General features: G+C 35.5%; 1 long non-coding RNA gene across 1 annotated transcript in view; it reads left to right on the plus strand.

The window, feature by feature from the left end:
• The window catches only part of LOC307194480, a 196246-nt gene that overhangs the window by 24022 nt on the left and 145834 nt on the right, over window positions 1-26390 (plus strand). Inside the window, exon 3 of the long non-coding RNA XR_013830564.1 lies at window positions 17483-17565. This is a non-coding gene — a long non-coding RNA (uncharacterized lncRNA). The remainder of the gene's footprint in view (window positions 1-17482; window positions 17566-26390) is intronic.

Here is a 26390-nt window from a genome sequence, read left to right on the forward strand (position 1 = left end):
AGCCACTATGGAGAACAGTATGGAGGTTCCTTAAAGAACTAAAAATAGAACTACCATATGACCCAGCAATCCAACTACAGGCATATACCCTGAGAAAACCATACTTCAAAAAGAGACGTCTATGTACTACAATGTTCATTGCAGCTGTATTTACAGTAGCCAGACATGGAAGCAACCTAAGTGTCCATTGACAGATGAATAGATAAAGAAGATGTGGCACATATATACAATGGAATATTACTCAGCCACAAAAAGAAATGAAATTGAGTTATTTGTAGTGAGGTGGATGGACCTAGAGTCTGTCATACAGGGTGAAGTTAGTCAGAGAAAAACAAATACTGTATGCTAACATATATATATGGAATCTAAAAAAAAAAAAAAAAAATTGGTTCTGATGAACCTAGTGGCAAGGTAGGAATAAAGATATAGACACAGAGAATGGACTTGAGGACATGGGGTGGGAGGGGGAAGCTGGGGCAGAGTGAGAATAGCATCGACATATATACACTACCGAATGTAAAATAGTTAGCTAGTAGGAAGCAGCAGCATAGCACAGGGAGATCAGCTCAGTGCTTTGCGATGACCAAGAGAGGTGGGATAGGGAGAGTGGGAGGGAGGCTCAAGAGGGAGGGGATATGGGGACTTGTGTATGCATATTGCTGATTCACTTTGGTGTACAAGAGAAACTAACACATTATTGTGAAGCAATTATACTCCAATAAAGATCTATTAAAAAATAAATAAAAAATAAAAGAAAAATATTAAGAAGTAAACAGAGAAGTAGGAAGAAGATAGTAGAAAGTGGCACAACTGAATCCCAGGGAAGAAAGCATTACACGAAGTGGGGAGGGTTCCACAGAGTAAAATGGTGCAGAAAGCTCAAGAAAGAAAATTCAAAACGGTCATTTCAATTTATCAGTTAGTAGTCCACTGACCTTGGAAAGAGTAATTCCAGTGAAATATAGGCAGTGGGAGCTATTTCACAGTAGTTTAACAAAAGAATGGATGGTGAAGAAATGGAGAAAAAGAGTGTTCACACCTCTTTCAAAGGTTTTTATGTGAAGGGGAGAAGGAAGTCAACCATCTACTGTGGGTTGTTGAGGACTGTAAAGTCTGTCATGTCTGTCACTGATGTCAGTCATGATATCTCATACTGTTTATTCGAAGGTGTCTTAGTGCTAATGGAAGGGATTACCAAAGATGAGACATCTCTTCTATGAGAAAGGAAAAGATGTTAGTTTCAGATGTACAGCAAAGTGAATCAGTTATACATATACATATATCCACTCTTTTTTGGATTCCTTTCCCATATAGGCCATTACAGAGTACTGAGTAGAGTTCCTTGTGCTATACAGTAGGTCCTTATTAGTTATCTATTTTATATAAAGTAGTGTGTATATGTCAATCCCAATCTCCAAATTTGTCCCTTCCCCCCTTCCCCCCGGTAACCATAAATTTGTGTTTTACACCTGTAACTCTATGTTTTATAGATAAGTTCATTTGTCCTTTTGTAAATCAACTATACTTCAATGTAAATTTTTTAAAAATAAAATTAAATAAAATTTTTAAAAAAGAAAGGAAAGGAAGGGCATTGATGTTGCTTTGTTCTAAGATGCCACAGGAAGCTGAAGAAGATCTCCTTTTATATATATAAGATGTAAGAGTTGAGGACATCCATAAAGAATAATGAGAAAGTTGGAGAGATAAGTAGTATAAAAAATTAGGATCTGAAAGAGAATCTTGAAGAAGAAGCTACTTAAGAAAAGGAAGGTGAATTTCTGTGTGTAGTTGAGAAGCTGATCGAAATTAGAGAACATAAAATTATAACAGCAACTCTCCATATGATTACAAAGTTTTCTCTATCAGCAAATACTCACTATCCGGAATATGGAGAAGAGGTTATTGGACTCATCTGAGTTATGGTTCTGCAGTGTTGACTGGATGGAATGACACGCTGGGGCAGTAATGTTTAGAATATAACAGGCAAGCAGTAGCTGTTGTGATGGAATATACTATAGTGTCTACACTGGAGAAGAAGGACTGATAAGAGATGTGGATGATAATAGAGAAAAGTTGAGAAATGATGCTCTGTGATTCACGATGGGTTTAAATAATAGATGCAGTGGGATGAAAGCTAGTGAGAAAATAGGATATATAGAAGTATGACCAGGAAGTCGGGTATTTTTATGTATGAAAAATGACTTAGTATTAAAAAAAAGAAGAAGAAAAATAATCTTCATAACAGTCCTGAAGCAAGGCTATGGTTGTCCGGGGATTGAGCAAACCTCTCCTGCTGCTTTCTATTTATAATTAATTGAAATTTTCTTAGGTGATTTTTCTTAACTAGGTACAGATGAGAAGATCTGATCTATATCTAGACTGTTCTGTACCAGTATACACGAACAATAAAAGAAATAATTTTCCAGAAGTGCTTAATTACTAACTTAGTTACTAACTGATTATATGTCACAGATTTTTGTTTAAGATGCCTAATTTTTGATTAAATAATTGTTTCTCAAATTGACTTATGGATGTGCATAGGTTCACATTAAGCATTCATGAACAATCAATTTTTGGTTTTTCAAATAACCGTGAAATAGGTTATTTGGCACCCTGTAGAAAAAACTGCCTGATGATTTTTGACTCAGATATTTTATTGTCATAGAAAGACAGCCCCAGGGAACTCTCTCCCCAACCCTTGGTTTCCTCCAACACTTTCTTCTAATTACTGATAAGCATAGTCGAATAGAAAAGCCATTCGAGCCCAGCAAGACTGCTACTCCTTCTATCAAACCAAGTTCACCTAGGAATAATTGCAGTTCTGACAACTGCTATCGCTTTCCTTCACCCCCTGCAGTGACCTCTCTAGCATCTAACTTCTCCAAGCATTACCAAAATGTATTATCTTTCAATGAGAAAAATAATTGATTTGTGAAAACATAGCCAATCTAAGCTTGTATGAAAGCCAGGCCTTCATTTTCACCTATTACACACGCAGCATTTTATCAGTGCAGCCACATCACCACCTACAAATTATGTGTCGAGGAGGGAGATCCACAGGATATGCCTCCTTGAATTTTTTTTTCTGCTTTTATTGCTTTGGAAATTCACAAATTGAAAGTAAACAACATGTGTATGTCCTATACCTAAAAATCAGTCAGTCTTTTCATAAAGAAGCTAAAGGAATTTGTACCAATGTTTGGTTCGTTCTAGTTTGGCAAACAACTCAACAAACATTTGTTGGGCACTTAAACCCACTTTTGAAGATTTTATTCACTTTCTTAGGATATTAGATTATATTTTCAACAGGATTAAGTTTGAGGCATTAAACATTCCAAATTTCACCACAAATAGTATTGAATTGGCAACTGCTTCAATGTCTTATCTGATGCTGAGAGCCTAAAGTGTAGAATCTAATTATTAGTTTTAAGTATTTGTATTACATAGAAAATGTCTATACTGTAGCAGCAAAGTTTTATCTACAGTGTTATATATCAAAGAGATTCATCTATATTTCGGCTTTTATCAGAATTTTTAAGTATTCTTAAGTGAGAACAAATTTAAAATAGTTTAATTATATGTCTGATTGGATGCTTAGAAAATTCTGTTCTTTTAGTAGTATTGTACTATTAGGTGTCCCCTTTTACTACTTCTCACTGGTGCTATTTTTATCACTTTGCTATATTACCTGCTTAGTAGCCACATCAAAGAATGTGTATTTGAATTTCTTAACCTGAAGTTAATCAAAGGAAATTAGTCCATTTATTAAAATTTATTTTTTAAAAATGCAAATTTATTTCAAAAAATATGGTAACAACTTATAAGAAACACTTTGGAGTCTCCATATTTGAAACCATAGCTGTTCACTGATTTTCACTCTAAATGGTTTTTGAGACAGCATTTTTGCAGCATCAAAGGATTGCATCAAATAATGAATCAACTATTCTGTTTGGGGGTAAGGAGGATTTTTTTTTTAATCAAAGAGGGATAACCATATCACATGTACTTGAATTAGCAGGTTGTTTCAATACCCATAAGAAAATAACCCCATTTTACCTTTATAGAGATCAATACTCTCTAAAACCTCATTTCTTGAAAATCTAAAAATTAAAATAGTAAAAATTAAAAATCTCTATCAGCCTAAATGAGGGAAACAATAGCCCCTCCCCCAATCCTTTTGTCTGAGTCACTTTGCAAAGCAAATAAATAAAGCCCAAGCCCATTCTCTGTGTCTTTTCAGCCTCTGTGTACCTGGGGAGATACCACAGAGCTTTCAATCAATAGCCTCCCAAATTCCAGGAATGATTACTTTATTCTCAACGGTCTGTAAGAGGGGTGAAAGGGCTTTAAGGCTTCCAACTCACAAGTATGGTGTGAATTCATAAAGCCTACCTCTGTTGCAGTTGTGACTGAGCTTGCTCTTTGTTTATCAATCACCCATTTAAAGATGCAGAATAGAGGACAACATGATACACACAAAATAACACAAATGAATTAGCCAGTTTGCCTAAATTTTTCCCTGGAAAAAGGCACATTATTGAAATAACCTACACAGACTGTATTTAACCTTATGTCATTATAGTACTCTATGTAACCAATGAATATGAATTAAAACTGTCGGTTGGTGCATTAAGAAACGCTTTCAAATTGTGTTAGTTATGTTAGTGGGGTTTTTTTGTTTTTTGTTTTTTGTTTTTTGCGGTACGCGGGCCTCTCACTGTTGTGGCTTCTCCCGTTGCGGAGCACAGGCTCCAGACGCACAGGCTCAGCGGCCATGGCTCACGGGCCCAGCCGCTTCGCGGCATGTGGGATCTTCCCGGACAGGGGCACGAACCCGTGTCCCCTGCATCAGCAGGCGTACTCTCAACCACTGCGCCACCAGGGAAGCCCTACATGTCTGTTTTTAAAGAAAAATCTTTGCGAGAGTATAACTTCTGTGTTCATTACAGAGGTCAGGGTATGGAAGTAGTGACTAAAGAAGATTTCTTCTGTGAAATGCAAGGCTATGAAATTTTAAAACACCTGTATAGATCAAATGCTTTTTCATTTTTAGAGCTAATAATGACCTTGATCAAACTGGTGCATTTTAATGAAAACAAGTGGTTTACATCAATAACAAAAGCATGAATAGAATTATCATTCATGTACATTCTTATTATTCTTTCCTAATTTGGACACATTAATAATTTGACATTTAGCATTGATGTTTTATTGTCCCAATATCTTATGACTCAAGAATATTGTTATCCTTTAATAAACCAAATGAAAGGGTTATTTTCTTGTTCTCTAATCTTTAATATTAACATTTTTTGATAAATATATCATTGTCATAAGCTATTAATAATAAAGATGGGACTATATGGAGTGAATTTTTTTAATATCTCACTATATCTATTTCACAAAAATAGCATCATGAGGACTATCTACTGAAATGACAGCATCGTGCTATTAGGAAATTTATACCCTAGACATATAGGTATGGACCATGGCTATTATATATAGAAAGACAGCGTATAACACACTTGTTATTATAGTAACACACTGTTACTATTATAACACATAATCTCTCTGTTATGTGTATAACAACAGAGAGATTACTTAAACTATATAGGTTTCAATTTTTTTCTCATGGTTTTCACTGTCCTAGCCATAACTGTATAGGGACCTAAAGATGATGGGTTGTACAGGTTTATTGATCTAAGAAAAAATTTGCTCAGGGTGTCTGTTATAGCCCCATGGAGATAAGGAGTTTCCCTTTGAAAATAGTTCCTTTAGTGACTAACACTGTACCTGGAATCAAAGGAATTTCCTACTGACTCTGCCAAAGAGGATGATGCAAGCTGAATCAAAAAATAAGGAAAAAGTATGAAGTAAAAATGGCAAATATGAAGAAGGCTGCCGCAGTATCAGGAGCTCATGCTCCTGGGAGATAGCGCTACCCTAAACAGCAGGTGACTCGTGCCCAAGACTCAAAGTAGTAGATGAAGGCTGAAGCTCACAGAGTCAGAATCACACACGATTGAAATTAAAATTGTGCTTTTCAAAATAGGGAGATGTGTTTTGGATCATTTACCTTATGAAAATAGACATTAAATTTGAAAAAATAATGTTAAGTTATCTAATCTATTTTTCTTTCTCAGTAAAATGAAGCTTTTTGGATGGAGCATTCTTATGAGGCTCTTGACCAATAAATGAAATTGCATTTTACTGAGACTCTCAGAAAAACATAAGGTTTACTCTTCACTGCATTATTTAAATTGCAGGAACAAAAGTAAACGATTCATTTTCAAGTGTTTGGAACAGATAACTGAAAGAGCTACTAAACATAAAAAATATAATACATGTGAATTATATTCACTGTCAAGGGAGTGTCGTCTAGAAGTTTAATATGTTAAATATGAGTTTAATTTGAGCATTTCCATTTTTCCAATTTAGGTTGAGTTAAGTGTTCTTATGACAACTTATGTTAATGAAGCTAAACCCCAAAGAGTTTATTCAGTGAACTGTGAAGCAGTGAATATCTCCGTGAGGGAGATGACGTCATAAGTGACATTGATTACTATTGCTTTCTCTGGTGTTGGGAATTTTACAGGTTATTTGTCTAAGTGCATAATAATTTTTAGCATTCCTGAATTATTTGTGAATGTTGACTTCCACAAACACCTCTTATGAGATATCACATAGAATTTCACAGCAATACTCTGAAATCACATTGGAAATTGATACTTATATGCTGATTTACATGGCTTCTAATACATTATCTCTTGTTGCCTTCAAACATTCCATTTATACAAGCAATAGAATACATTCAGAGGCCATAAAAGCAGTGACATCTGTATAGTACAGAGCCCCCCTCCTTAAACATTGATTTTACAATCAAGGCTGTATGTCTTCAAAATCAACCACAGAGATTCTAGATCACAAATTACAGTTCTCTTGATGCTTAGTACAAGTGAGCAATTTGATAATGAAAGTAAACTACATGAGTTTGCCAAGTGATAACATAGTTTATATAATATTGTTTACCTAATACATATTTAACATTATTTCTAATACATATATAATATTATATAAAAGACATTCTATACATCAACTTGGGATTTTACAGTTGGAAAGAACCTTAAAGGTCACCTAATCTAACTCGGTGGTAATTCTTTTTATTATTATTATTTTTATTTATTTTTTTAACAATAAGAAAACAGTTGTCTTAAAGTAAAAGAGACTTTAATATCCTAAGAATGAATTTAGGGCATAGATACTTGACATTTTAAACAAGCAAATGATTTTCAGAGAGAAGCACTTAAATATATTGGTATTCATTTCCTTAATTTTATTTTGCATCTATATTTGCTTTCTACCTCCTCCAACAAGATTTCAATTTTTCACTGAGAAACAAATCTAATAACTCTACTTTTGGCCCAAAAAGAGACCATAATTTCCATTAGGGAAAAAAAAAAATTGGGTTAGAGACAGGGAAACAATTTTCAGCAAGGATTCTCCTTTTCTACTTTAGCTTCTAAAAAAATGGGTTAGAGACAGGGAAACAATTTTCAGCAAGGATTCTCCTTTTCTACTTTAGCTTCTAAAAAAATAGCTCCTTTGTTATGTGCCTCTATGGAATAGTAATCTTCACCTACTTACAGATTTAAGCATTAGGATAAAACCAATGCCCCCTCCCAAGAAAAAAGCCAGCAACTGATTTTTCTGGAAGCTCAACAACGGTGATTTAGACTTCCTGTTTTATAAGAGCACAGTGAATCATGACAGCTCCTACAGGTTCCCTGGGTCTCAGAGAGCTTTCATTTCTGCCTTGGTTTCTCTAAGAGCCACTCTTATTTACTATTCCTGTCTGCACTTTGAACCTGTGCTTGGGTAGTTTGGCCTCCCTTCTAGTTTGGGCAGAACTAACAAAAGGAAGACCATTTTGAAGATCTTGACAATTTTTAGACATCTAGATTTGGATACTTGAGCTGTAAAACTGAATGTGCGTGCTTGCTTTGCACAGTGCAAATAAAAACTGCTTCTCCAAATTGTCATTAAGGCACCAATGGGCTTCCCTGGTGGCACAGTGGTTGAGAGTCCGCCTGCCGATGCAGGGGACACGGGTTTGTGCCCCAGTCCGGGAAAGATCCCATATGCCGCGGAGCGGCTGGGCCCCTGAGCCATGGCCGCTGAGCCTGCGCGTCCGGAGCCTGTGCTCAGCAACTGGAGAGGCCACAACAGTGAGAGGCCCGCATACCGCAAAAAAAAAAAAAAAAAAAAAAAAGGACACCAAGATTTTCTAGTGAACTGTATTCTTCTTAAAATATGGATAGTTTATCTTTTGAGAGTTGATGGCTGCTTTTATTTAGTAAAAATCATTTCCTTATTCCATTTCTTTCTGTCACATTATTCAAGGTAATAATAATGTACAATGTGACCATGGCAGAAACTGTTCCTAAGGGAAGCCTGTTTAAACCCACTTGGGAAAATGCTGAACTTTATATATTCAACTCTCTATCATCCAACATTGTACTGTCTTGGCTGATTCTCAGGAATTATGTGTTTCCTTATACCTAAAACAAGGTGCTAGGCAAAAATCTATTTGAGAGCCTGTCACATTTCACATATTGGGAAATTTGAACATTTTGCCAAACTTTGATATGTTTTTTAAATATCAGACTTAACAAAATGTAGATGTTCCCAGGCAGAATGAAAAGATGAAAATGTACAATTTCACACTTTCTGTATTCCCTTAGTTAGCAGCTTTTCTGGTCATTAAGTATTCTTTACTGACCTTTATGCTTTTACCCTGAGTGTAAATGGACAGTGAACTGAAAAATCCATGATTTCCATGAAATAAATTAACTGCACAAATAGGAGTAAAAAATTCATGGATCATTATACTGGTTCTTGTCCTTCACATCCGACGTGAATTGGTACTTTTAATTAGAAAGTTGTGAATAACATATTTTAAAAGTTAAAAGGAACAGAACACCTCATACTTAATTGTGATAATCAGATCACCGACCAATTAAAAGAGTAAATGTGTGCATGTTTTACAGCAATATAAAGATTAAAACTGAAAACAAAGATGTCATTGAAAGGAACTCTCCATTCTTGTGAGCTAATTGCCTCATATTGCCCTCAGCCTTGTTTTCACAAAGTTCTGAAAGTCACAAGGGTGAAATTAAGCATGAAAGAGTGACCCCTAACTACTAGGAGTGAAGCCCAGGACTGGTGATCTTCCAACAATTTGCAAATGTAGAGTGATCTGAGTCCCAGTTTACAATTTTGCAACGTGAGTGTGAAACTTTTTTGTGGCAGGGAAATGTACTCTATATCAATCTAGGATATTATAGTTGGAAAGAAACTTAGAGGTCACCTTATCTAACTCAGTGATGATTCTCCAATTCTATACAACCATATAAAATAGGCAGAATATTGCACTCGCTAGCCTAACAGAATATATCACATTGTTCTTAGATTCATTACTTATTCAAAAATTATTTTAAAATAATTTTTCACTGTACCAACAGGTTCATGAAAAGATGCTCAAATTCACTAGTCATTAGGGAAATGCAAATTAGAACCATAATGAGTTATCACCTTATGCCTGTTAGAATGGCCATCCTCAAAAAGACAAGAGATAACCAAAAAAGACATCAAAAAGATAAAAGGTAACCAATGCTGGCATAGATGTAGACTAAAGGGAGACTTTGTGCACTGTTGGAAGGAATTATAAATTGGTGCATCCGTTACAAAAACAGTATGGAGGTCCAGAAAAAATTAAAAATAGAACTATCATATGATCCAGCAATTCCACTTCTGGGAATATATCCAAAGGGAAAAAAAAAACACTAACTGGAAAAGATATATGCACCCCCATGTTCATAGCAGCATTACTTATAATAGCTAAGTGTCCTTCAATGGATGAATGGATAAAGAAATTGTTATATATATATACACACACACACACACATATGTACACACACACACACACACACAAAATGGAATATTATTCAGCCATAAAAATGAGAAAATCCTACAATTTGTGACAACATTGATGGACCCTGAAGACATTATGCTAAGTGAAATAAGTCAGCAGAAAAGGACAAATACTGTACGATTTCACTTACACGTGGAATCTAATACAAAAATAACTCATGGAAAAAGACATCTGATTTGTGGTTACCATAAAACAAAAAAGGGTTGTGGGGAGGGGGAATTGGAGGATGGTGGTGAAAAGGTACAAACTTCCAAGTAGAAAATAAGTAAGTACTATGGATGTAATGTACAATGTGACCACTGTTGTTAACACTGATGCATTATATATAGCAAAGTGGTTAAGAGAATAGATCCTAAGAGTTCACATCACAAGGGGAAATTTTTTTCTTTTCTTCTTATTGTATCTAAATGAGATAATGGATGTTAACTAAACCTATTGTGGTAATCATTTCACAATATATGTAAATCAATCCATCATGCTGTACACCTTAAACTTACACAGTGATGTATGTCGATTATTTCTCAGTAAAATTGGAAAAAAAATTTTAGTGGGGAAAAAAGAAAAAGCAATATCCATTGCTGAGTGGGTTCTCAATAAGGAATATCCCATGAGTCAACCTCATTCCCAGTCACCCTGGTAGTTGCTCAGTGGACAATATACAAAATAATACTCAGCAGAAAAGATACTATGAATGGGATCCACAGCATGAGCTACTCACTAAAGCTGGTTTTTCTTCTACCACTGTTGAGTATGCAGCCTGCCAAAAGCAGAGGTCAATACCTGGCCCACCCCAAAATAACTATTTCCTAGGAAGACCAGCCAACTACCTGATGGCAGCTTGCTGACTTTGGAACCTCATTTTCTGGGGAGTGGTGCTATGTCCTTTTGGAAAAACACCTATTCTGGGTACAGATTGTCTTCACTGCCTTCCATTTTCCTGCCAGCATCATCACTCACAGACTTATAGAATGCTTTATTTACCATCACAGGGCACTACACAAATATTGTTTCTGCACAAGAAATGTGGCAAAGGTTTTAAGTCCATAACATTTATTTAGCTTACCAAATATCTCATTGTCCAGGACCCTGATAGAATAATGGAATAAAGTTCTGAAAATTGTTACAGTGCCAGCTAAGAGAAAAAACTGCAAAGTTGGAGTGCTGTCTGATTGGATACAGTATATACTTTGAATCATCGAAAAATGTGTGGTGCTGTTCCTTCCATAGGCAGGGCACAGAGGTCTTGGAACCAAGGGTTGGAAGTATCTCTTTTCACAGCTGTACCTATTAACCCACTTGAAGTGTTCTAGATACTCATCCCTGTAACCTTGAGCTGTTAGTCTTCAAGGGAAGAAAGCTTTCACCAAGAGTCACAACAATGTTTCCATTAAATTGGAAATTGAGACTGCCATTTTGCACTTCCCTTGTAGAACCAGCTGGATAAAAAGAATGAACTATTATGTTGTAAGGCTAGAGTAATCCTGTGAATAATTCTATTACCAAGGAGAAATAAGACTGCTACTACACAATGGGACAAGAAGGATTATATCTCAACCCCAAGGTATTTATTAGAGCACCTCTACTACTTCCAATCCCTGGGAAAACTTAACGGAAGACTACAGAAACTCAGGACTACTAAAGACTTTGAACTTCAAGATCCCACTTCCAGGTTAAGAGCACTGTCTTTCCCATCAAAATTGATTTTTGAATACATTACAAATTGGGAGTTCCTAACGAAGAATGAGTGATGGGAAGAAGGAAGAAGCCATGAAATGTCTTCCAGACCTCTCTGCTTCTGGTGTTTCTCTACAAGTTGTTGTGTCTCCTTCAAGAAGGACAGCTCCCACTAAGCAGTATTTGCTGTAGATGCAGTTTCTGCTCTTGAATTCTAGTGATAAACTTTGTTCCTTTACCCAAAAGATTATGGTGATTTCCTACTATGAATTGCTAATCTCCAAATTGACACACTATTTACTGTTAGGCTTTTAACATTTTAGGACATCTTTAACATCTTAACATTTTAGGACCAGTTCCCCATATTAAATTTCACCTATTCAATTATCTGACATGCTCTCTCTTTTCCTTTCTGAAATTTGACTGATAAAGAATTAGATGGGCATTTAGGTTGCTTCATGGCCTGGCTATTGTAAATAGTGCTGCAGTGAACATCGGGGTGCATGCATCCTTTCGAATTATAGTGTTCTCCGGATATATGCCCAGGAGTGGGATTGCTGGGTCATATGGTAGCCCTATTTTTAGTTTTTTAAGGAACCTCCATACTGTTCTCCATAGTGGCTGTACCAATTTACATTCCCACCAACAGTGTAGGAGGGTTCCTTTTTCTCCACACTCTCTCTAGCATTTATTGTTCCTAGATTTTTTGATGATGGCCATTCTGACCAGTGTTAGGTGATACCTCATTTTGGTTTTGATTTGCATTTCCCTAATAATTAGTAATGTTGAGCATTTTTTCATGTGCTTTTTAGCCATCTGTATGTCTTCTTTGGAGAAATGTCTATTTAGATCTTCCTCTGTTTTTTGATTGTGGTTTTTTGTTTTTTTTTTTTTTGATATTGAGCAGCATGGGCTGTTTGTATATTTTGGAGATTAACTCCTCGTCAGTTGCTTCTTTTCCAAATATTTTCTCCCATCCTGAGTGTTGTCTTTTCATTTTGTTTATGGTTTCCTTTGCTGTGCAAAAGCTTTTTAGTTAGGTCCCATTTTTTCATTTGTGTTTTTATTTTCATTACTCTAGGTGGTGGATCAAAAAAGATCTTGCTGCAATTTATGTCAAAGAGTGTTCTGCCTATGTTTTCCTCTAAGAGTTTTATAGTATCCAGCCTTACATTTAGGTCTTTAATCCATTTTGAGTTTATTTTTGTGTATGGTGTTAGGGAGTGTTTTCATTCTTTTTATCAGTGATAATACATGGTTTTATAGTAGCAGTAGTACATACAATTTATAAATGAATGTACATATATTGGAGTGCAAGGTAAAATTACCATATTTTACTGATAGCATTCTGGGATCAGAACAGATTCAACTGTGTTAATTTTCTTTTTCTAAGTAACAGCTTACCACAAACTTAACAACTTAAAACACACACATTTATTATCACACAGTTTCCATGGGTCATGAGTACTGGCATGATTTAGCTGTTTTCTCATCTGGAACCTCAACTAGAGAAGTATTCTGCTTCCAGACTCATTCAAGGCTTTTGGAGAATGTAGGTCCTTGCAGTATTATGACTGAAGGAGGCTCTCAGGTCCCAGAAGCCTTCCTGCCATGTAGTGCTCTCCACGGACAGTTCACAGTATGGCTGTTTGCTTCTTCACAGCCAAAAGGAGAATCTCTCCGGCTCTAGTCAAAGGTGTTGCCTGCGGTGCCAACTCTCTGGTTCCATGGAGTCTGAGCCTGCAACGTGGTGCATGCTGGGCTGGCAGCAGGTGGGGCCTAGGCTCCCATATGGCTGCACCCATAGGCTTTTGGTTTCTGGCTCTGGGCTTCCCTGCATATCCCTGCGGCTGCTATCTACAGAAACCAAATGGGCAAGTTTGGAGACAGCGGTATTTGAGGAAGCTCAAGCTTGCCGTCTTGGAATTTTCCCTGGATCCAAAAAGTTGGTTGTAGCCACAGATGAGAATGAAGTTGCAGCATTAAATTCTCAGACTGGGTAGATAATCTGGTGCCATGTTGATACTGGCACGGCAGAAAGGGCTGTGGACTCCACGCTGCTCCAAGAACTGGATGCAATCACTGGATCGGTTGGAGGCCAAATCCTGCGTTGTTGGGAGATTAAAATTGGGGGCCCAAAGTGGGAGATTATCTAGGACAGTGGCAGTTTCCAGGCAGTTGGGTTGGTGGGTCTGCAGGAGTCAGTGAGGTACCTTGCAGTTCTGAAGACCACTCTTGCCCACCATCACCTCTCTGGTGAGCAAAGTCAGAAGCTAAAGTCCTGGAGCAACAGTGTTTGGCAGACAGCAGGCAGGACACAGGAACAAGCTTGGCTCTAATTTCATTCTTTTACATGTAGCTGTCTATTTAATGGATAAAGAAGGTGTGGTACATATGTACAATGGAATATAACTCAGCCATAAAAAGGAATGAAATAATGCCATTTGAAGTGAATGGGTGGGCCTAGAGATTGTCATACAGGAAGTGAAGTCAGAAAAAGACAAATATCGTATAATATTGCTTATACTTGGAATCTAGAAAAATGGTACAGATGAACTTATTTGCAAAGCAGAAATAGAGTCACAGATGTAGAAAACAAATTTATGGTTACCCAGGGGCGAAGGGGGAGTGGGATGAATTGGGAGATTGTGATTGACATATATATACTACCTTATATAAAATGGGTAACTAATGAGAACCTACTGTATAGCACCAGGAAATCTACTCAGTGTTCTGTGGTGACCTAAATGGGAAGGGAACATAAAAAAGACTGGATATATGTATATGTATAACTGATTCACTTTGCTGTACAACAGAAATTAACACAACATTGTAAAGCGACTATAGTCCAATAAAAAGTAAGAAAAAAGAAAGAATTATAGGTAGGAGCACTCTCATGTTTCTTAAGCTAAAAACTCATTCTTCAACTTTATCCAGTGCCTTACAGTTGGTACTGGCTTTCTCTTAATATCATCAGTACTCTGTTTCACATTTTTAAGATGGTCTTTTTATCAACTATACGCCAATACAAATTAATTAAAAATAAATAAATAAAATGGTCTTTCTGTATTTGCTGGCTTGATAGGGGATGCTGAAGCGGCAGCAAAATGAGTGGTAAGAATCAGAAACCAAAACCTAACTTCAAGCCCAGTCTTTAAAAGTGAAGGTTATAAAGGCTCTGCTGTTACATAGAAAAGTGCTTAAGATATAATGCTCAGTGGAATAAAAAAAGAACCAAAAAGTTAAACATATAGTACAATTCCAACTTAAGAGCTGGAATTACTTGAATAATACTCTAAGTGTAATATACACTTAAATGGAAACATACAAAAATGACATAGTAATGAAATTATGGATATTATTTGGTACTTTGATTTCTTTTCAGAGTTTCATATTACATTATGAAATACTTATATCAAAATATACAATGATAGAGACATTCAGCTTTTCAGTATTTTCAAACACATAACGTACCTGCATTTATTTTTATAAGTATTTTTGCGCTATTATTTTAGTTTTTCTTAAAATCATAAGTTACAGGCATGTTTAAGTCACATTGGTTAAAATATTTTATTTATAATATTTTGTGTTCATATCAGTTGAAGAAATTCTACTCAGTGTTTAAAATATCAGTAAACTTATTTATAGCATAATTATTGTAATAGTAACTAATTATACCTATCGTCTTCTGAAATCTTCTTGAACCTGCAGAATTTTAGCTATAGACAATATATTTTACAAAAAAAACTTCTAAATTTCACAGCTATGTTTTGACAAAAGAGCCAAACTTATAGATAAGAATTTAGAATAGGTTCTGTAAAGAATACACCTTCTGTTAGAAAAGATTAAAAATAAATCTGTAGCTTTGGGAATGATCTCTTTCCTTCAACTACTATTTGTAGTATTTTAGAATTTCATAATATAAAAATACAGAATATAATTCCCTTTTTTTCAAATAAATTCAATATAAATTTAATAATACAGTTTGAGCAATGTGTTGTTAATTAGAGCTATTATGATATTTTAAGGATGTTATCTGAAAGTATTTTCACTGCATACTAAGCACAGTGGTTTGCTTTGTGGTAGCATTCTTCCAAATACTTAGAGCAAAGAAAAAGAGCAGATTTTTTTTTAAAAAGGTTAAATGCCTACCAAGAAACTAATATTATAATATATTCTTGTGCCACTAAATAAAGTGCCCATCCAAGTGTACCTCCTTCTAGAGATGGCATTCAGCCAAATTGATATTCAAAACCTAGCTTAATGTTCAGAATAAATATTAATGTAGCTATGAAATGATAAATGATAGAAACAGAATATGACCACATGTTGCTCATTGGCATTTGATAAGCTACAGAATAAACAACCTAAGTCATTACTTACAGTTCTTTTCCCCATCTTACATATACACACACAATACATACCTCACACATAATCAAAGCCAAAAGAATTTCGTTATATTAACTTACAAAACTCACCATTTTAAAATTGAAGTTAAATTATACATCTTCTTCCTGAGAACTTCTTTTTCTGAAACTGTTTTAGTTGACTTGAACAGTTTAAATGTTTGACTTTTTGAACACTTTTTCAACCCAGAAGATTTTATGTAAATCGTATCCAGATTAGAAGCATTATATTAAATGCAAATTTTTGGAAAACTAAATTATTGAAGAAATATAATAGATAAAGACAATGAATATCTTAACTAGGTGCAAAGTAATCGAATTTGCCGATACCTTGTCATTTGTATAGATATTGTTTCTTTTCTTTTGGTTCTGTGTGCTTGCCTTTACTTTGCATTTATTTTTTGGATTTTTTTGGCTATTAAAAATAATTGGTATCTTAAGCCTTGCATTATAGTCTGAGCTGACTGACTGGAGATTATACTGGTAACTTTTGCTGTGTTTGTGGCTACTTGACTATTTTCAAACATAATTCTCAGAAGAAAAACTATATTTCACATTGAAAATATGTGCTCAGGGTCACATATAAGTAAAATAATATTCTGCTATCTATCGCTGAGTAACAACCCATTCCAAAACTTAATGGTGTAAAACAGCAACTGTTGGTCAGAAATTTAGGTAAGGCACTGTGGAAACAGCTTGTCTCTGTTCCATGATATCTAGGAACCAAGCAGAAAGAGCAGCCCTATTTGGATCATGTTGATCTCATGATAAAGGAAAACAGTAGGGAAGGTGGTATCAACACTCTGGGAAAGGTATGCTGTGGTTCATAAACGTGCTCAGTTTTGCTCACATGTCATTGTATAATACAAGTCACCTGGATAAAGCCACCTTTTATGGAGAGGGGACGAATGCATCCCCAGCAGAAGCACTGCTAGTCACATGGTAATGGGCAAGAATGCACAATTATTTGATCTCATTAACATCTGTATCTTAGACTCTATCTCATATTAACATCTGTATGTTTCAATCTCTTCAGATAATTCTTAAGATCACAGAGCTTTAGAGGCTACTGTTCTAGGCTCAACCTCTAAACAAACTAAAAAAAATCACAGATATTTTACAAAGCATTTCTTTGAGCCAACTCCATTTGCTATCTAAATGATACCCATAGATTCATGAGTAAGCCTTTGCCAACGAAAACAATAACATACAAATTATAAATCTTTCATAATGGAAAATGATGACTGATGTTGATTTCCACACTCACCTCTCAGATCAAACTGGCAATTACCAAACAGCTGTCTCAGAACACTACAGGTTTTCAGAGGGAGAATGTCTGTGTGTGTGTGTGCGCGTGCGTGTGTGTCTGGTGTGTAAGCAAATATTTATCTGTGGCTACTTACTTTAATTGCAGCTGCTTATTCCCAACAAATGGTGGTTCAACTGAAAGGCGGAGGAAGGGCTGTAGGAATGAAGAGTGTCCGACTCTCTGAGAATGTGAGTAAAAATGGAAATGCAAAGTATTCTTCACATTGAATAATGACAATCTAATGAAAGATGCTAATGATGAGGTTGTCCACAGTATTGTTTGGTTATCGTTAACAAATCACATTATCTTCTCCTTTCTCTGTAGCAATCAGTCTCCTGAAGCAAACTACATGGTAAATTCTTTTGACAGAAAGCAATTCTTTTTCTTCATTTCCTCCTTAACTCTATAATGAAATCCTAATGAATACTAAAGGTTTCTGTGAGTAGTACAATAATCATCTATTGTATTACTGATTGAAAGGAACTTGGTGCATATTCAGAGAGATATAAAGGATCTGATTTTCAGACAAATAGTTCTGATAGGCAGATTCAGGACAAATCTAAATTGTGTTTAATTATGCTACTGCGCAGTGTTCTTATAACGGTTTTTCGCATGTCAAGTTAATATCCTTAAAATCTTTGAGCACTATTCTAACGTGTAGAGTCTATTTCCTGATTAGCTACATACATTATAATATTATTTCTACATCTTAGCACTCTGGGAATAATGACATAATGGTAGTCTAGGAAGTCAAAATATTGTCCTAAATAAAATCTTTAGGGATAACGTTTTGGAACATGTATGCTTATAGGGAGGGGTGCTCTTCTAGCATTAATTTGATGACCTTTCTAAGAATGAAAATATTTTTGTTTTCACGCACGCAATTGCCTACAGGTTTAAACTCGGTTTTGTAAAGGAAATGCATACATATTATGAAAAATGTGCTGTTTCAAGTGTGTTTGTTATGGCATTCCCAACCTAATGAGTGGCTTGCTGTAGCCAAGAGCTTGAGGCCCCTAACCTGAACACGTGTACATATATTTCATCATGTGTGCTCACTGTACCTTTACAATGTTAACGGAGAAAAACATGAATGCATTTAAAAAGTTTGACCTAGAAGAGAAAATGAAAGTGATTTTTAAAATTTAGATTTCAAAATAAATTCAGTTGAAAAATTATTGCTACATGGCACACAGCTAATAGTTTACTGGAAATTTTTGGCCTAATTGCATTCTATGTCTTTGTAGTCAGTAGCCTCAAAATATAATTTTCTTGAATTTTCACCTTTTCGTGCTCTTTTCATTTTTTTATTAGTTCCTTTTTTTAATCCATCTGATATGTCTGACTAAATATATCTTTTTAAAATTTGATTTGATTTTTTTTAAACATCTTTATTGGAGTATAATTGCTTTACAATGGTGTGTTAGTTTCTGCTTTATAACAAAGTGAATCAGCTATACATATACATATATCCCCATATCTCTTCCCTCTTGCGTCTCCCTCCCAACCTGCCTATCCCACCCCTCTAGATGGTCACAAAGCACCGAGCTGATCTCCCTGGGCTATGCAGCTGCTTCCCACTAGCTATCTGTTTTACATTTGGTAGTGTATATATGTCCATGCCACTCTCTCACTTCATCCCAGCTTACCCTTCGCCCTCCCCATGTCCTCCGGTCTGTTCTCTACATCTGCGTCTTTATTCCTGTCCTGCCTCTATGTTCTTCATAACCATTTTTTTTCTTTAGATTCCATATATATGTGTTACCATATGGTATTTGTTTTTCTCTTTCTGACTTACTTCACTCTGTATGACAGACTCTAGGTCCATCCACCTGACTACAAAAAACTCAATTTTGTTTCTTTTTATGGCTTAGCCTGTCATGGAAAACTACCCTTTTTTCCCCAAACAATCACAAAATTTAACAAGGCTTGGTGGAAAAGAAAATGGTACAAATGATCCAATGAAAGGTCTTTCATTTGAGCTACTTGCTATTTTGCTATTTCACACTTGTCAGTTTCTTTAAATTGCAAAATGAATGACACTGTATATGAGATCAGCTATCAATATAGTTTATCAATACCTTTTTAGCTTGATTTTGTGATTAATCTACCATCTTGAAACCACAGGTCATTCACTTAAAGTTTTAAGTGGTGTATCTTCTGTGATTACTCTGATTTGATTCCACAATTTTCAAATCCTGAGGTCAAGTGATAGAATCAATATAGGAAAAAATATATATAACTTTCTTTCCAAAACTATTTCTTCTAAGTTGTCTTGTCAGATTTGTATACTTGTGTAGGACATAAACATAATATACAGCAACAAATACTGTAAGGTACACTTTGATTGAGGAAATAATGATGCCTTATATAATTATGAAGAATGAATTCAAGGGAATTCTCTTGCAGTCCAGTGGTTAGGACTCCACACTTTCACTGTGGAGGGCCCAGGTTTAGAGTCCGTGGTGGGGAAACTAATATCCTGCAAGCCACGGTGTGGCCAAAAAAAAAAAAAAAAAAAAAAAAAGAATGAAGTCAAAATGAGCCACCTAAAATTGGTCTTGGATTTTGGGATTTTGAAGGGATAAATTAAAACTCACTATACAAATACATGAATTATCAGATACTCATAAAAGAAGAGGTTAATCATCTTTAAAGGGGTGTCTGAGAACTACAAAAGCACTGAAGTATAATCAAGGTGATGAGGGTATAATCTCCTACGGTCAGTACTAGAATATGATTGTAATTAAGAAAGGTGGCACCCAATCAACTCTATTATAAACTATCAAAAGAAGGCAAGTATCTAGAGTAAAATACATGAAAAGATAATTTAAAGAAGTGAAAATACAAATGACTAATGAATAAAGTTTCAAGTTCAGCTAGTAACTTAATTAAAATAATAGTGAGATGTCATCTTTACCTATCAAATTGTCAAAGATTATGAATAGAGTAATACCAAATGTCTGCAAATGTTCAACAAGAAAATTTATCTCATACATTTCTGGTGGCATGTAAAGTTTTGTCTATTCCGGCATGCAGTTAGTATGTATAACTTTTAAATATATTTATAATATTTTGATTAAATCCACTTTTAAGAAGTTATTCTATGATGAGAGTGTCCTAAAGGTGATAATAATAATAAAATGTATAAATAATCAAAATATCAAAAGTAGGAAACCGATGAAATATATTTTCTAATATGATGGATAATTAGTCTTTAATTATGTTTTTGGAGAACTTAAGGACATGTTAAGTAAGAAAAACAATGTATAAAAATGTGCATGTGTATTCAATTATGGTTTTCATTACATACATCTATATGCATGGAAAAATGCTAGTAGGAAATATTAAAATGTTAAGGGTTATATTTATATTCTGAAATTGCAGTTAATGCTTATTATTAACGTATATATAATGGTTAGGCAATGATGATTTACATTTACTTAGTATTCTTTACAAATAATTTTCCAAACTTTATGTAGATCTCTGGGACTTGTTTTTTTTAAAAAATAACAATGGTAATATGATTTAATCACATTGTTGTGTGTAATTATAGTTCATCTCTTTTTATTGCTCATACCAGTTGGTTTTTGCTATATAACAACCATCCCAAAACGTATTGGCTTCAAAGAGCAATCACATACTAGCTCACTGTTCTTTGGGTCAACAACTTAGGTTGAGTTCCAACAGGCAGTACCTATGCTGGTTGCACAGTGCACACACACACACACACACACACAAGCAGCTGCAATCAGCTCATAGTTTTATTTGGAGTGTGATTGTTCTAGTGGCATTCTTTACTTGTTTGATGATAGTACTGGCGGTTAGTAGGTGATGGCTGTCAGCTCAGGGTGATAGAGTTAACTGGAACACGTGTCTCCAGTAGATTAGCCTGGGCTTAAACACACAGTGGCAGTTGCAAGTTTTCTGTGAAAAGCACTTTTTAAGTTTCTGCTTGCATCACATTTGCTATCATCTTATTGGCCAAAGCACGTGCTCCAGAGTCAGCATGCAAAGGTACTAAACAAGGACGAGTCTAAGGAGGAATAAACAAAATTAGGGACCATTACTGTTAAAAATTACCAGACCCTTCAATTTTATTCCATATATACCACAATTTACTTATCCATTATCCTGTTTACAGATATTTAGATGGTTTCTGGGATTTGTTGTTATGAATACAGTTATTAGGAATGCTTCTATATATGTGTACTGTTCTTGGTGCAAAAAATCTTTCAAGATATAACTAAGAGGGGAACTGCTGGGAAAGTATGTGAATAGTCAGTTGTATAGGATAATGCCATCTTTTCCCCAAATTATACTCTAACTGGCAATGGACAAGACAGAAAATTGAAACACATCATCACCAAAACTCACTGCGGTTGAAAAAAAAATAAGACTGTTTTGTCTTCAATATTGAAAAATAACAATTAAATTACAATATAACAAGTATAATTTTAGTTATATAGGGAATAGGCTATGTGAAACTTAGAGAATATGAATGTTAGTGTATATAATTGCTTGCTCAGCTATTATTCATTCACAAACATCTGTTAAGTACTTAACAGGACACTGTGTTAAGGGATAAAGACATATTTTTTTAAAAAGGAATGATCCTTGCCTTCAAGGATGTAATGATTAATTTTTTTTTTTTTTTTTTTTTTTTTGCGGTACGCAGGCCTCTCACTGTCGTGGCATCTCCCGTTGTGGAGCACAGGCTCCGGACGCTCAGGCTCAGCGGCCATGGCTCACGGGCCCAGCCACTCCACGGCATGTGGGATATTCCCGGACCGGGGCACGAACCCGTGTCCCCTGCATAATATTTAATCTGGGTGCCATGGGGCACCCAGATTAAATATTATTTCTGGATGTGTTTTTGAGGGTGTTTCCAGATGAGATCAGCAACTGAGTCCATGATTTCAGTCAAGTAGATTTCCCTCCCCAATGTGGGGTGGGCATCATCCAATCCATTGAGGGCCTGAATAGAACAAAAACCAGAAAAAGGAAGAATTCACCCTTTTTTTACTTCCTACCTGCCTAGTTGACTTGGAACATCTCATCTTAACATTTCCAGCCCTCAGAATGGGATTTTTTTAGACGCATTCTGACAACTATTTTATTCATGCTGTTTCCATGAGGGGAAATTACACCACCTTTCCTGGGTCTCCAGCTTGCAGACAACAGATAGTGGGACTTCTTAGCTTCCACAGTCACATGAGCCAAATCCTCATAATAAATCTCCATACTACAAGTTCTGTTTGGAGAAACCTGGCTAATGCAAAGGGCTTGTGGGTAGAAGCACATAGAAAAACTAAGCATTAACAGCAGTAGCTGACACTTACATAGAGCCTTCTGTATACTAGATGTATATTATATATACATATACACACAGACATCCCCATACTCAGGTATTGTACCTGACTATCAAAGATCTCATATATATAGTAAGGAGACTCATGAAAAGAGAAATTCTTATAAATTAATATTTAAGATTTGAATGATACATTTTTTAAAGCAACGTAAGTCTGATAAGAGATAAGGAAAAATATCCTTTCCTTAGAAGATAGAATTAGGATATAAATGGGGAAAAAAAAAAGAACTGGAGAAATGATGGAGAATAATTACAAGGAAAGTTCAAAGAAAGACCGGTTTAAACATTCCTTGTAAATTATCTCTATTTTGATTAGCTGGTGATTCTTGCTCTGACACATGGATTACAGAGCTGGAAGAAAGGTGAGGGAAAAAAAGAAATACCAGACACTTAAATTATAACCCAGTAAAAAGGTCAAAGAAATGCTAGTTAACACTTTATTTCTTAGGGTAGATGAAATATGAAAAGAACTAAAAGCTCAAAAACAGAAAGAAGAGCCTTTGCCATGTAAGGGCCAAAGTCAAATGGGTGCCCAGAGGAATACTAAAAATGCCCTTCTTTTAGCAAGCAAAAAAATTCAAAAATAAAGCTTAACAATACAAATAGCAAACAGCCATCAGTGTGACTAGGTGTTCATTTTGTGGTCCTGCTTTATCAGTTATTGTGTTTCCCAGTCAGTTATAGTGTTAAATATCACCCAACAGATTAGATTTCAGTGGCACAATTCCAGCTAACTTGAAATTAGTCATGATAATGAGGAGAAAGAAGCTTCTGGACAGCTCCCAAGCTTCATTCATTTGTAAGTTCTGAATTTTTGAATCAAAACTTTGTAAGGACTAAAAGCGTTTTTAAAAAAGGATAAATATAGTTTTCACCACTTTTAAAATGACCTATTGCTTTTATAATATAGATACAGAGGAATAAAAAAAGCTAAATCACAGGAGTTTGGAAGAGAAAAGAAAGGGAAACATCTGAATATCTGTGCAATAGCCAAATATCTGACTTTTTCCATTTAATGCTCGTACCAGTCAATGTAAGCCAGCTTTACCAATATAACAAACTCTGCTACAGTCTCAGTGGCTTAAAACTATAAAAGTTTATCCTCATGTTACCTGTCTGCTAAGGGTTTGCTGAGGTTTCTGCTCTGTGTGATCCTCATGATGAAACACCTACTACAACATTGCCAGTAATCAAGGCAGAGAGAAATAGAAGGTCGAAAATCATGCAGGTAACATATAACAATTATGCCTATATTTTATTGGCCAAAGTAGACATATGGCACACCTAACTCCACAAGAACAGAGGCATGCAATCCAACCATGTACATAAGAAAAAAATAGAAATATTTGCTGGATAGAAATAGCAAACACCACAAAGCTCATAAAAGTCCATTTTAGTAATGAAATTAAGCCCCAGGGAGGTCAAACAACCACTCAATGACACTTGTTAGTGGAATAGCCAGTTTTGAAATCCAGGCATTTCTGACTTCAGAATGTGAATTGGGAAATGGGTAGGATGAATGCTTGATTAATTCAATGTTGCAAAGTCCTTGGTACTGGAAGTTGCCTTACCTGTGTAACAGCAGCATCACTTAAGAATTTAATAGAAATGTACAATCTCAGCCCAACCCAAGATACTGAACCAGAATTTGCCTTGTAATAAGGTCTCTTGGCAATTCATCTGTACTTAAAGTTTGAGAAGCCCTGTCTTAAACTTCTTTGTCTTTGAGCACACATGGAGTCTCATCGGAAGTAACTCATGGCTGTCCCCTGCTCCAAGCCTATACCTATCCATTTAGAAAGCCTTCCCCCCAAATTTCCCATCACCACCACTACCCAGTCATTTCTGGGACCCTATGTAGGAATGTGATAAGGATAACCGTCTTCCCTCAACTTAATACACCTCTGTTTACTCTCCCCGCTGTCTTTCTCCAGGCACAGTGACCTCTCTTTCCTGTGTCTGCTAGCCCACAGAATAACAAATATGTCCTATTATCTGTAACACAGCTGAGGAAATGGGTGAAGAATGGACCTCTCTGGAAATCGCATTACAACTGACTATCTGGGCCTCTAAGCAGCACTGCTTATGCCCAGAATCAAACACATTCATATACGTACACAGCTTCTACAGCTGTTCCTTTGAGCAACACTTTTTAAATGGCTCAAGTCAGTCTATTGACCAAATGTAGGCAATGATGAAGGGATGAGAGAGAACTTTTTCTCATCTCTGTTGTGCTCATAGTTACTCTCTTTTATCTTCCTAAGAATATCAACCCCCAAAGAACTGTTGTGCACCATACACCCAATTCAACAACAAAAAAGTGAAACTCTCTCATGCATACTAGTAATTCATGTAAATAACACTTGGGGTAAGGGGTATTCAGATCAGCAGAAATTATCTCTTACAATTAACATATATCTAGGATACTAAATAGAAAATAATCATTTTGAATAAACCTAAAGGCCCTCTTATTTTGACAAGTGGTATTGCTTCATACTACTTCTATTCAAATAATTATAGAGAACATTATCCTCGAGTGTCTTGGAATCTTTCTGCTATTAAAAACAAGGCAACAGACCCGAAATGGAGTTGCTTATGCTAAACCTCACACCACCACCAAGACTTCACTTAATTACAGTTTCTGCTTTCCCAGAAATGGAATCTTAAACCAGTCAATCAGGAATTGTCTGATCAGCACTAGTTAAGTAATCTGCCTGTCAGACCCCTGTCATCTCCTAAAAAAAATTAACTTGGTCACAATCAACCCACTTCTTTGCCTAGTATAACTTCCTTGTTCCTGCTCCCTTCTGTATATAAAAGTTTTTCATTTTATACAGGTCCTCAGAGCTCCTTTCTATCTGCTAGTTTCAATACTAACTGATTGGAATTCATTTTTGCCCAAATAAACCCTTAAAATTTTTAATATGACTCATAAAGTTTATCTCTTAATATTGTTATACATAATAATAAATTGAAACTTTAAAGAAAACCTATAACTAATAAAGAAATAATGAAACAGAATGAAAAAGGAAAGCCTAATAATAAGTATACATCAGGAGGACAGGGTGTGCTACATGAAATATAAGCAGATTTGGGTTTTCCTGCATAAGACTACCCTTATTCATTATAATTAGCAATAATTGTGCCTTGGATAAACCTCATTGGCTACAATACTGTCACTGTGCAAAGCTTCCCCTTATTCATTTTACAACCAAATCCCTCCTCCTCCAAATTGTCATTGGGATGCCCATCTAAATATAACATTTCCCAAACCATGTGAACAAGTGTTAGCCAATGGGATGTGAGCAGCTTTCAGGTCACATTCTTAAAAGGAAGCTACTTGCCTTTCACTTGTTCTTTTCACCTAGGAAGTATCAACAACTGGAACAGTCACCTTGGATCCAGGGATGGAATCTATGCTGATGATGGAAAAGCAACTCTTCCAAATCCCACTATGTTGCAATCTTAGAATTTTATGCAGCAGAGACATAAATCTTCTGTCATGTTTAAGTCACTGCTAATTGGTCTTTGAATCAATATTTAACTAATATAGGACTTAATATAAACAATTGTGAGTTTTTCCCCAACAAAATCTAACCTCTGATAGAATACCCATATAACTGAGGATCTTGCTTTGCCTGA

The sequence above is a fragment of the Stenella coeruleoalba genome (genome assembly GCF_951394435.1).
Source record: "Stenella coeruleoalba genome assembly, chromosome: 11".
NCBI classification, from domain to species: Eukaryota; Metazoa; Chordata; class Mammalia; order Artiodactyla; family Delphinidae; genus Stenella; species Stenella coeruleoalba.